This window comes from Nipponia nippon, unplaced genomic scaffold (assembly GCF_047370975.1).
Source record: "Nipponia nippon isolate SJK-2023a ecotype South Korea unplaced genomic scaffold, ASM4737097v1 scaffold_6, whole genome shotgun sequence".
Lineage (NCBI taxonomy): Eukaryota > Metazoa > Chordata > Aves > Pelecaniformes > Threskiornithidae > Nipponia > Nipponia nippon.
In genome coordinates this window covers 73,782,736-73,796,481 of record NW_028262380.1, presented here as the reverse complement: position 1 = coordinate 73,796,481, position 13,746 = coordinate 73,782,736, and positions in this window count along the sequence as shown.

The following is a 13,746-nucleotide window of genomic DNA, read 5'->3' as shown; positions in this document are numbered from 1 at the left end:
TGGTTCCAGACCATGCTAAAGTGGACCCACCTGAGGGCCCAGCTGAGCTCATTAGCAAAGGTGGTGGTGCCTCTGTGAAGAAGGACTTAAGAAAGGGCAGAAAACACCAGACAGGGAGTGGAAGAGGGAACAGCAAGGTTGGAGAAGGTGCTCTGTAGTGGAGAAGGCAACCCCACCTACACAGAGGGACTGCAGGCAGTGGGCAAGCTCACCCCAGAGCAGGTATTTCTCCAAAGGAACTGCAGCCTGTGGATGAGCCCGCACGGGAGCAGGTACACCCCTGGGTTGAAGCTGAGCCTGGGAAAGGGGGTGGAAAGGTGTTTTTCCGAACTGTATAAACGTTTTTTCTTTTTTGTTTACCACTAGCCATTTTAGTAACTAAATATTTATTGTAATTTGCAATAAATTAATTTCCCCAAGTTGAGTCCGCTTAGCCCAGGACAGTAACTGGTAAGTGATTTCCCTGTCTTTGTCAACCCATGAGCTTTCTTGCTCCAGTTCTTCCTCTTCTCTACCCCCATCCCACTGAAGAAAGAAAGTGAGTGACCAAATACAGCTTGGAGCTTTGCTCTAGTTGTGATTGTGGCCAGGTCAATTCTAGGTCCTGCTGGGCAAAAGTGGAGGCATGCTTTTCATCATCCATCTCTGCTAGAGTTAACAACTGAGCAGCAGTCTCTTAATAGCACAGTATGCTTCCTCTAACTTAGTTTAGAACAATATTTTGAGTTTCCCTGAAGTCACACAACAAATATATCCTAGAAAAGAAAAGCTATTTCCCATCAGTGAGAGAATCAATATACATAAGGGAAAACATCAGAAACACTGTAAGTTTTCAGTAGCTGTGAATAATTGCTCACTTCCAATTAACTTGGAAATTATTTCAAAACAAAGCCACAAACCATGACTTCTGTGATAACCCATAAGGCTGCTGTTGTGACTAGGTGACAAACAACCTATAATGGTATTAACTACTTAATCCAGGTTTGCGTTTACAACAGAGGAGTGATTTAATTTGTAACACACAGCTTTTTTCTTTGACTCCTGATGTAGTCCCTCCACCAGTTGTTTTGTTGTACTTCACTAAGGTGACTTTGTGGTCTGTATTTTATTACTTGGTAGAACATTAATTAGAAAAGGTTGATAAACTGCAGATGAATTCAGTAATCAGTTCATTGAATAGTTTGAACACTTCTACTTGCTGGGGACTTCAATATTGCTAGAGATATTCACGCAGGATTTGTACAATGACTGTGTTCCGAATGTGAATAAACTTTTCTTGCTCAGGTTTGCTTTTGATAAAAATGTCAGTGCTCTGCTATTAACTTGGGTCAGGCTTAGTATGTCGCTTCTCTACGCGGTCATGAAATACTAATGTAAAGTAGAGAGGTGAGTCCCCCAACAGAAAGAAGCATGGGGCCATCCTGATGCTTCCTCACCCTACAAATACTTCTGGTCAAAAATGTGCTATTTTTGCTGTGCTTTTAAGAACTGGAAGTTGCTTTAGATGCTGAATGTTCATGGTTTTCTAGCTGTAATTTTTTTTCTTTCTCTGTAACTTCTGTAATGATCAGAGAATTTTATCTACCATCCAGAACTTTCAGGACAAGCTGAAGAAACTCTAGTTGCTTAGCAATTTCAACTGCTTTGTCAGTGCTAACTGTCTTACTACGACGAGTTTTGTCCGAGATGCCAAATTCAGTCTGATCTTATCTGAAAACATATTCTTTTCTTCTTCTCCTCCCCCTCTCCACCCCCCCCCCCCAAGTGGCTCAGCCTTGGTTTATCCATTTCTATAGTCCTTTTTAATGCGTGGCATTTGTGAATATATTCATATGTTCCATTTTAGCATGGAGTGTTATATTCTATTTTCTGTAGTAATTTCATAATGAGTTTTCTCTGCCTGAGTTAACTGAAAGCTATTAAGCATATCAAACACTGCAGAACTAGAAACCGTCCAAAATAATGGTGCTGGCTGGCTGTATTCCTTCTTTCTGGTAACTGTTTTTTTCTTCATGAAAAAAGAGCTGAGGAAAGACTTCAGCTCTTTCTGTTTTCCAAAGAGTTCATAATGACAGGGCTTTTAAGTAGAAACTACGTTCCAATATTAAGGCTTTTTTGTTTACTATATTCATGACACCATATGCTATTCAGAAAATCACTCGGAGGCAGGTGCCTCATAGAGAATGCTTCATTCATTGTCTAGTCTTGACAGATAAGTGTAGTGTTACCTGATGCCTTTGCGGAGACAGCCACTTCCAACCTGGTTTGGATTTTGTAGGGACACCCTGTGTACTTATTCAGTGCCTCTTTAAGATAAACTACTTTCACACTCCAAAGTGTAAGGACTCTTCTCCAAAGGTGAACACCTCTGCTGCTTGAATGAATTTCCTCAAAGTGGCTGTAGCAGGATGGATAAGGTATTCTTCTAGACAGGGAAAGATTTAGATCTGACCCTCCTTAGCTTGAGGGGGAAATTGGCTAATACATTAATTCAGTGTTTGGGAGGCCTGGGTTCAAAGAACCTACTTCTGGCTCCCTCTCTTTAGAGAATCTGGAGGACTGACTTAAGCGTTTTGTTTTTGAGATGGAGAGAGAAAGCGAGTGTGTGAGTACAGGTAAATTCGTTTCAGCACAGCATCGAAATGGCTTTCTTCCCCGCTCCCCTGCCCCATTTTATTTTTAGCTAGCATCATTCCCTAATTGACCATTTGCCCTTACTGGTTGTATAGGACCAGTTGAGAGGATGATGTGAATACAATTATAAGCTCTGCCCATGGAATAAATGTTTGTGGAATGACAGTATCGGTGGTATGACATACAAAAAAATGGGGAATCTGACACTTGCGGCCCAGAGAACCTAAGGACTTGATACAGGGTTGCTGAGAGTAGAAGTCAGGGGCATTAATACATCTTCTGTTCCTAAAAGCTTAAAGGTCCTACAGAAGTATTTAGGACAGGATACTAGATTTGATTTTTTTTTTTTGGTTATGTGATTTTTTTTTTTCCCCCAACTGATCATTTGTGCTCAATTTCTTCTCGTCCCAAAAGCTAAAATTTCACTTTTGTCCTGTAAGGCACTAAGTGCTGCTTGAAGAACGTGGTAAGTACTTCACACAGTAAAGGGTGATGACAGCATGATGATGATGTTAAACATTTATTTGCGCACATAGTTATTAAGAATTTCACAGGAAAAGGTTAATCTGACTCTAAGCCCATCCTGTAAATCGATATTAGCATCACATAAGTTCTTACTGCTATGGTCATATGGCACTTGCATCTGAACTGGGCACCTGAGGGAAAAAGTTTAGTTTTGCAATACCTGAAAGACCCTCAAATTGACTTCACCTTTCTGAAATTCTTGTGAAGTATCGTTTCCGCAGGTGGGGCATGCTGCCACGAATCTCCTGTTGGATAAATAAAACTGAGCCTTCTCCAACCACAGAATGTAGTGCGGTGGTTCTGTTTGGGCCAAAAGCAGAGGATTCCCCCAAAATACTTCTTTTAATAAATAAAACAAAGTCAAATACTCTGAGTTAGAGAAAAAATAATTGCCTATGCAAAATTACATTTGGAAATCAGATTTGTTGGGAACTTGTTAGTTCTTAAGAAGGATGTGCCAATTAATTATCTTTTAAGAAGAAGAAACTTGCCCTTTCTTGGAATTAAGCAAATCCTTTCTGCAGCTTTTCTTCATCAGCTAAAACCTCTCTGATTTGACCTCCTATCTCACCATAAATAACAGAGAAGAGGGTTCAGTGAGTCAGAGAATGACTTTATGAATGTGCATTTCTGTTTGATAGTCCTATTTTATCAGACTACCATTAAAAACAAAACAATAAAAAAGCCTGTCAGCCTAGCTGTCTCCACAGCTGTCTATATGCCTTTCCCAGCAGTGCTGGCTGTCAAGCTCATTATTCTTCCTCCGTGTTGGTTTGACCCATTCTCATGCACTTTTGCTGGGCTGATGAAGTTTGTGGGATCTTGTCTCTTGGGAAATAAATTTAGAAGGATAAGTTAATTCTGCTTCTCTCCAGCAAGCAGTTCTGCCTAACTTCACCAGGGCCAGTATGTCTGGATAGTCTAAATTGCTTATCTTGTAAGCAGTAAGGTTTGCAAGACCACAGCTGAAACCCTCCCCTTTCCCTACTTATCCTACTTTGTACCACTGTGTTTTGTTGTGAGTGGTGAGTACTTAAGGGGCTAGAAACCACTGAGAACAGCTAAATCAGGAAAAGAAGGCTAGAAGACCTACTACTGTCCTTGGTTAAAAAAAAAAAATCTCTGTAGCTATTCATACAATATGTAGGTTTGAGGAGAGGGATTTACAGTCTCAGCTTGCTAACACAAGTCAGTGTGGAAGTGAGATTTTAATATGTATATAATTACTACACATGACTATAGCAATTGGAGAAGGTTAGCGCTACCTCACATGCTGTGTGATTAGGGATCAGTGCTAAACACCTATCATTAAGGAATGAAGGTCAGATTTTTGGAGCTGCTCACAGTCAAATGCTGTTCACTGTGGCCAAACCTATGTGAATTACTGGGTTTGGGCGTTTATTTCTGATTTGTTGGATGAACTATACTGAGAAAGGAAATCCTTTCTTCTAGCCGCAGACAGCAGAACGCACTTACAGAGCATGTGTCTCTGGGTTAGCAGAAAGCAAAGAGTGTTTGTACTTCGGTGTTTTTAAGAAAAGGCATGGAATAAAGACTGATACACTGGAAGCTCTCTTCTGAAAGTATGTGCCCAGTAAAAATGTCAGTAAGCAAGCTTTTTTTTTTTTACTGATTTAGGCTTGTAGCTGCAAAGTACACTCCTTGCTCAATCATTCTAGATATTCCTAGTAGAATACATGGTACCATGTAGTAAATACGAAAAGTAAAATAATTTGTAATGTTGAAGTTAAAAATACTCAGCTTTGGGTGGAGGGAAGTCTTTACTCATTAGCTATAAAGTTATTACTGATTAAAGGCAAATCTTTTTTCCCTACATTAGAATATGAAGTATCCATTGACTTCAACTGTCTGATAAATTCTGATTTAGTAATTGCTATAGCTTCTGGTTTTTAACTGTTCCTAGGGGTTTATTGCTGTTCAGGGATATAGGTTAGCTGTTTGAGAGAATGTCTTTATTACAGAAACTGAATGTCTTGATTTGTGGTCTTGTCTTAAAGTGTGTATGGTCTGTGTTTGACGAGGTAAGGGAAATCCTTGCCTGGCAAGCAGAATTGAAAACTAACTGGTGTATCAATAAATGGCTATTCCTAATGGTACATTTTTTAAAATTACAATCATTCAGCCCCCTAGATAAAAATAAATGGCCAATTCATTGATCTTCAATATTTAATTAGTTTTTCCATAAACCTTTTAAAAATCTCAGTAACATAAATCTTAAAGACATCCCTCTAGAAAAAAAATATGTTCTGTTTTCACAAGGAGTGACATGTTAATTGCCTGCAGACATCTTGTTGGACTAATGAGTAAAATAACCTAATAACTAATTGAAACTCCATTGAAATAAAGTCATTAGGAAAGTAGTATCATATCTAAGTAAATTAACTCCATTTTCTATCCTGAATTATCTAGCTGTTGTGCTTTGATCACAGCTGAATTGGATCATTAACTAATTAAAAGTGAAGCCAATTAATAATTGCAAACTTGTATAAAGATACTTTATTCCTCTTTCACAAGACATTTCAATAAGGAGTCTTGGCTCTTTGAAAATTTTCTTCTGCAAATGTTGAAGGATATAGGAATGACGTAACCAATGGAACTTTGGTCAGGAACAGACCATTTAGACTACAACTAGGTAGGGAATTGTCCAGCAAAACAAGATTTTTGTTGTGAAATACCTTTTTTGTTTCTTTTAGTGCAAATGCCTTGCAAAACCATAACTCTTTCTTTTAAAAACAAAACCAAAACAACCTAATGGCTTCCTAACCATTCTCATGTTTGTTCTGCTGGAAAATCTAGGCTTTTAAAGCTTTAGGCAGTCTTTGCAGAAGGAGGTTGGGGTCGTTCAGCTCTGGTGTGTCCTCTATGGCTCGAGTTCCCTACCATGGTAATGCCATTGAGCCAAGAGCTGGTGCTCACTGAACCTCCCAGGTCCCTGTCACAGGACTGATGATCTTGAGTATCTAAGAATGGGTCAGGTTTCCCAGCTATTCTGTAGGGATCTTGAAGACTCTGTATTTCCAGATACCCTGGTGTGGAACTGGGAGCTCTTATCTTGAAGCTTTAATTTCTGCCTTTTAAGACTTAGGGACAGAGAAGGAGCTGAGGACCTACAAATCTTGTAAGGAAAAAAGAAGGGCTTGTAAGTGAGTGAGAGATGCTGTGAATTTCAGATCTATTATGCTGGAAATTGCTTCTCTCCGCTTCCCCTGCTCCCCCCAAGATTTCATGTGAAAGGGACATTATATTTTTTTGTCCCACGAAGGGAAGGGGGGCATTAGAATAGCAGAGCTTTCTGCAGGAAAACTCCCTCCTAGTCGGTTTTCATGCATGTTGGTGTCACCATCCTGTAGCTGGAGCTTGTTCTGATGCTGTGTGTGGTTAAAGGACAGCAGAGGGTTGTCTCGCCATGACAGTGGAAGCACCAGTTCCCTTCCTGAGCTCCTTTGGGAGATATTTTTAGTTCTATTTCACATTCCTGTGCCAAGTATCTGAATTCATGAGAAAAAGAACCAGCATATTTGGTTGTTAAATGGAGAAGTTAAACAGAAGACCTGGGAATTTGTATATTTCCTGGGATAGAAGATCACCTTTGTGTAAACTTAAGTGACAGATCTGCCAACTTAGTATGTCAAACTGGATTACATTCTTTATTGTTCCATTACCTTTCCCTTTTTCAGATTATCAGGGGAAAGGTAACCATTAAAGGATCCACAATCTTTTTTTTTTCTTTTATTTAATACTTTCTGACTGGTAAAGGTTTTTAGATATCTAAGTAATCTTTAAGTCAGTAAATCCAAAATTTCAAAATTCAGTCTGGCTTCTAAACACTTTGGCTCTTCATGGAATACACTGGTTTTCAGGGAGTTTCAGGTGGTGATATTGTGTTTGGAGTTAGCTGCTGAAGACTGAAATGCCCCAAAATCTGCATGCTGAAGTGGGACCTACCTAGGCTCCACAAAAGAAAATTCTGTGAGGAAAAGATGTGTCAGACCCTGCACTTCTAGGCTACAGGGAGGTGCGTTCTTCCACTGAAGATTCACGGTTCAGACTCCTGTCTGAAAACTGTGTGCCTAAACCAGCTGTTTCTCATGAGAGACAGAATCCTTTCAGTGCTCTTAGGAGGTGGGGCATTAAGAACTTGACTGGTAACTAACCCAACTTTGTCATTTTCTACAGCAAGAAGCTAATTAGTGGGTTTAGAGTACTGGAGTCTTTCTGTTGTATGTTAAAGCAGATGCATTTTGCGTGGGCTAAATACTAGTTGGTCAGAGAGCATGACTCTATTCGAGGTTACAGAGACTTCTATTTCAATAAATACTTCAGTGAAAACCTTGCATAAATACTTAAGTAAACTGAAAGACCATTTCAAGATACAAGACTACTAGCTGTGCTTCCTATCTTATCAGATGATAAATGAGAAAGTTCTGATCTTGCAAGTATTTTCTCTACACTAAAATTGAATAAAGGAAGATGGATGTATAGCTAGACTATGGCCGTGGGGGGAATCCTTGTCTTGTGGCTTTCTTCTTTTAGTCTTTTCAAGACAAAAAAAAAAAAAAGGCAAGGGTTAAAATTCCTTATGTATATCTTTCTTGGGTTGAGCACAGCTCTGTTCTCTTAGAACCAAAGCCCCATATTTTTATTCAGCTGGTCTGTTCATACACTCCTAAGGTACAGGAAAGGAAACACTTAAGGAAACGAGGGAAATTAATCTGTAATGGGAGACTTCTGACAGCACTGCGTCTTGGACTTTCTCTTCGTGAAATATCTTCAGTGTGCCTAAACCTGAAGCTAGCCTTGCAAAGATACAAGCATGTCTTAGATGATGTGCAAGATTGTGGAAGCTTTAATTAAAAGCTTCTTTTGCTCAAAAGCTTTATGAATTTCCAGCACTTCACCTTCTCCTCCCTGATAGCATAACTTCTGTGGTAAACCAAAGGGTAATTAATCTTCTGGCTTTGCATCTGTAAAACTTGCTTGCTGTCTGCTCTCCTTCCAACTCTGAAGTAGGCACCTTTCCTATTCACAGTGAGTTGATGTTGTATATGGTGGTAGATCTCTTTCCACGTTTAGTGATGGAGATTGGCCAGCCTTGGAAAAACATGTTCTGACCCTGTAGCACTAAAACTAATGCCAAAATAGTGAACTACATGAAACAAGATATTATTAAATGCATGTTGCTGAAGGATAAAACATGAATCTTCATGTAAAATGAAGATGCCCATTAAGGGTTAATTTGTGCAGTGTGAGACATACATGTCACTTAGCTACCTTCTAGTCTGAAAATGAGTCATAAACAGCACTTAAGTGGTATGTAAGATTTGTGCTGGCCCTCTGCCCAGAGGTGAATTTTCATTTAATTGTCAACATTGCTTAATTGGTAGGTCAACAAATGTGGGCCTGATTCCATTATATTTGCTGTCAAAGTGCCAGAAACAGATGATTTGACAATGAGGTATGGGGAAAATGAAAGAAATCCCTCAATACAAACACTTGTCCTGTGGAATTTCTTCCTCGTGAAAAATTCTCTCTGCATGTTTTTTCTCTCCTTTTGAATTCCTTTGAAGTGTTCCTTTAAAATAAATAAATAAATCTGACATTATCACCTCTGTGAAAAATGCTGGTTTTAAATAGAGCTGTTATGAAATAGGTAGGCAGTTAGGATTTAACATATGTGAGAAGTAACCCACACTTAGCAGAAAAAAATATGTAACTTAATGAGAAAACTCTTGTATGCCCAGTAAAACTTCTTTCGTATAAAATGCTTTACAAGAACAAACTACAACTTAAGCTGGCACATATTTCTTCCATAACTCCAAAATAATTTCCCAAGGCAGCAATTTATGTTGCTTGTTTTAAATGCAGCATGAATGATTATAAGGGGACAAAGACTAACGAGACTTCATTGTTACTCAGTTGGGACTTATAATATTGTGCATTATGTGAAAGACTGTTTAAAGGAAATACTATTCAAGAAAACTGGAAAAAATCAACGCAGTAAAGCTCATTAATTTTAAATCTGAATTAGCTATTAATTCACATGGTTCTGCTTTCAAAGTTGTGAAAACAAAATACTGTTATCTTGTTAATAAAACTGTTGGAATGATAAAATGTAAAGTTGAATTTATTTTGGCAAGAAATAATTATTTTTACTTCCATTTACTGCTGAGTAGCATTGTTTCCACAGCAGAGAAACTTATTACAATTGTAAACACTTACTTTGTGCCTGTCACTTCTTTTTTAAAAATATTCCATGATTCTTCTTAAAGCCCAGAAAATATTTTTCCATCCACAAATACTCTAGATGGTGTTATTTCTGTGTTTTTTTGTCTCAATTTATGAATTATAATTTTACTAATGCTATGTAACAACTCAAATTGTTAGCATTTTAAGAGGCTTTTTTGGATGTTTCCTATGGATTTATTTATTTATTTAAGCTTCGTTCTTTCTAACAACTTTCTAGGCAATCTGACATTGCAACTTAACAGATTGATTTCCTCTTAACCATAAAACTTCGATATATTACTGTTGGGCTCCCATAAGTGTAAGGGTGTTGACACAAATTAAAAAACTGAACTGAATGTGTCTCCAGATAATTGTTGCCAATTTTTACTTTCTCTAATGTTCTAAAGTGTAGATACTTTTGCCTTACTTACTCTGTAATCTAAATCTATGAAATTATTTTAATTTACAATTGGAATCAGATGTAAGTTGAAATTCTTCTGCTACCTGATGTTTCATCAGAAAAAAATTAAAACTGATTTATTTGTATTTTCTTCTAATGACTCTACTGTTGATTTTGGTACAGAATGTTACTTCTGATCAAAACTAGAGGATGCAAAAGAATATTATCCCTTAATAGCTAATTACCTAGTAGTTTGAAAGATAAACCTCACTTGAAGTATAAATAAGCATTGGTCAAGAGAAAATGGGAGGAAAAAAGGAACTTTTACACTAAAAATATTACTGGCAAAACGGAACACACCTTGTTTCTCTGGTGTTTGTCTGGCTCACCTTTGTGATGCCCTCTCCTAAGGGTGATACTACTCATCTCTCAAGGAAGCAGCATCAGGATGGGGGTGGGTGGGTGCGTGCTGGGGATCCCTTCCTCATCACTCTCTGCTTGCTTGGGCTTGTTGGGGTGTACCCTCTGCCCAGCACACGTCCTTCTCCCTGGTGCCTGGGGAGGTCTGTAAGTTACCCCAGTGCCTCCCTGGGCACCCACAGGGCTGCTGATAGTTCCTCAGGGATGGCCTGGAGTGGATCAGGCCTTTTCCACCCCCAGCTCTGCGGGACCCAGTGCCTGCAGAGGCAGCAATGATCACTTGCCCACTTAACAGCTATTATCACAGTTAAACCCAGCTGGGGCCATGGCAAGACCATCCCAGCCCTGAGATCTGGTACAGCTGCTTCTGTACAATGTCTATGGTCTCTTACTAGCAATGCCAAAAACTTTATCTACTGGGCTACAGCCAATTCTGAAGTCCAGCTTGGATGGTGGTTCCATGAGATGCAAGAGACCTTTGTTCGTACTCCAGCTTTGAATTTAAGTCTCCAAGCTATAGGTGTTTTGCATTCTGTTTTTTCTCTTTGTCTGTGTGCACTATTGGTTCTACTCCATTGTGGGATGAGGGGTGGTTTAAGGGGTTTTGTTTTAAATATCAATGGTATTTTAAGAATGGCAAAAGGATATTATAGTGTTAGTGGCCGTTCATATGAATTATCTCAGTAACAGGGTTGCGATTAAAACATCATCAGAATCGCAGCTCCAAAAATGTTGGTGTTGACTGTGCAACTACTGGGAGTGGGGGAAAAAAATGTTGCATTTAATGAAACATTTTGTCCAAATATAATTTTGAACAAAAACCCTAGAGCAGAGAGAGGAAAAGGGGAACTTCAGCACTACAGAATGTTTCATTTTTTTACATTAAGTTTTCAGAACGAGACATTTTGGCTTTATTCTAACTGCTATTCATTTTGAATGATTCATTTTTTTTCCTGTTCGTGTCACGAAATGACTACACTGAAAAGACAAGCTTCAGTTGTCTCCAATGGACTCTTTTTAGAGGATATTTTGAATCATGAAAATCCTTTTCAATTTGGAAAGGTCGCCTTTCTGTGTGCCAGTCCTTTGCAAAACAATTTTTGTCCTTATAGAGTGCCTTAACTAGAAAATACATAGTGTAAATTTCTCAGGGAAGAAACAATCCTAGAATATAATTTGAAAAAAAAAAAGTGTACAAATACAGATCTAAGAAAAACAGTTTTCAAAGCTTTTGGTATGTCTGAACAGCTCTTGAAGTGTACTTGGAATGGTCTCTTCTGGCAATTTGCAGTCACTTTCAGTATACTATACTTGTCGCATAAGGCAATTTTAAACTCGAAGAGCGCTAAGTGAAGAAAAAAAGAAGTTGTGCTCTGCATTTAGAAATAGCTTGTATTGGTCAGATCTGAATGTTGTCTGGAAACAATTATTTAGCTCCACATAGATTGGTGTTGCTAATTGTGCTCTGATGCACTGTGTTCTGGTTAGCTCAATTTTAGAATTCTTCTGTATTCTGTCACTATAAAAAGTAGCACATAAAACCTAATGAAAGGACACAAAATCCAGGGCTGTAGACAAACACATTGGTAAACCATCTCCTATGCTTTCTTGGTCATATTGGTTGGAGGATTTTTCACTGGTTTCTGCACTCAAGATAAAAAAAGCTATAGGCAGCCAATTAAGTGCTCCAATAATTAGTCCTAAGAAGATAACTTCTACTCCACAGGAATCAACTTTTCTGAAGAGCCTGCTATACTCTGTTATGGATCTCTTTTTCTTTTTGTTCTTTCCGTCCTTTAAAAAAAAGAGAACCGTTTGAAATACCGCTCCTAGGAGTTAACCTGTTGCCATTGGATGTCTGAACTTTTTTTGTAAGTCCACAGTACTCACAATTACCTTCTCAGTTATTCTCGTGACCTGTCTATGACATCCTGAATGAATCATGACCAAGCACAGGGAAACCTTCTTGTTTGACAGAGATGTTCTCTTAGGGCTCTGCCTCTGTGGGTAGGTTTGAAGTAGGGTAGCCCAGTGCCTGGCCCCCTTTCCTGGAGTAATAAAGCTTGGTGAGGAAAGCACTGGTTTCCTGAGTTGACTTGGAGTTCCCAGTCTATCAGTTAATTTTACCCTCCTCCTGCCTTGGCAGCTGAGTCATAGCAACTTTTCAAAGTGGAGGAGAAAGCAGTGGTGAGATTACTGAATTTTGTAGATTCCAAAGGAGGAGGTAGATAGTAGCGATTCAATTAACTTCTCAGTCTGATGAAGCAGAGATTCATGTCTCTTGTTTTTCAGTAGAGTATATTAGCTGGCAACTACAGATGGGCTTCAGCAGGAGAAATATGTCTCTTCTGGTCAATCTGCCCATGTACAGCAAATAATTCATTTACGATACAAAAAGGAGCAGCTGAGATTGTAGACTTGTTAGACTAGCAATTACCTCTGAGTAGAGTCCTGAGTTTCAGATGCTGTTTCGAGAAGCTTGTATTCTATTCAGTTATTGTTTAATGTAAAATACATGACTTGGCTAAAAGCCTTTAAGAACCCAAATCTTAATGACTTGTGTTCAGTTTCCCTCAAAAAGGTTTCTTTTTTAACTTGACTATAAAGCTGTCAGTGAATGTGGTTTGCCTTTAAAAATAAATCATAGGACATGGAACTAAGTAGTCTTTCTCGCTCACCTAGACAAACTATTTAATAATCTACAGGGAATGGAAAATCTGCAGACATGATTTATGCTGTATAAAATAGGTGAGATAAGTATGCAAATGGAGAAGGGAAGGTAATAGATATGAAATCCACCTTTCACAGTTGGTGCCAATGCCAGCAGAAAGCAGGATCCCCACTCTTCCTGTTCCATCAACGTGCTGGAACAGTGGGAAGTCACCGAGTTGCTATTCTGTATTGTGGACACTGAGGTCCCAGTCAGGCACCCGTAACAACTTCTCTTGCTGATCCCTTAGTCATTTCCAGTCCCTCTTAAGTGACTTTCTATGTTTGGCTGTCGAATGAAATCAGACCTGACTTTCCTGGCATGCAAGAATTGTGGTAGCTTTGATGCATTCATCCATCTGCCATCCTCATCTAATTCTTATGTGGGATGCTTATCATGTTTTAAGTGAATGTTTGATCTCTTTAGGGAGTGGGAAGTGGATTTTGCTGAAAGAAGAGTATTTGTCTAGTGTCGCTTTTGGTTTTATGACTTCAGCAGACTCGTATAAGACATCTGTCCTTTCAGAGAACTTGTCTAAAAATGGTACAGTTTTGCTGTTAGTCACTTGTTCGTCTGAGTTTCAGAGACTTCAGAACTACCTTCCATTCAGCAAAGGGGAAGAGGGTCCATGCTTGCTTATGTGGTATTTTCTTAAAGGCTGTTTTTAAAGAAACCACAGAAGAATAAAAAATTCTTATGGTCAAGAAGAAAAAAAAGTTACATTACTTGTTAAAATAATTGTGGAAGTAAAAGCTGCAAGAAGGTAATCTTGTAAATGATAGTTGAAATATCAGAGCATAGAACTAGAAAA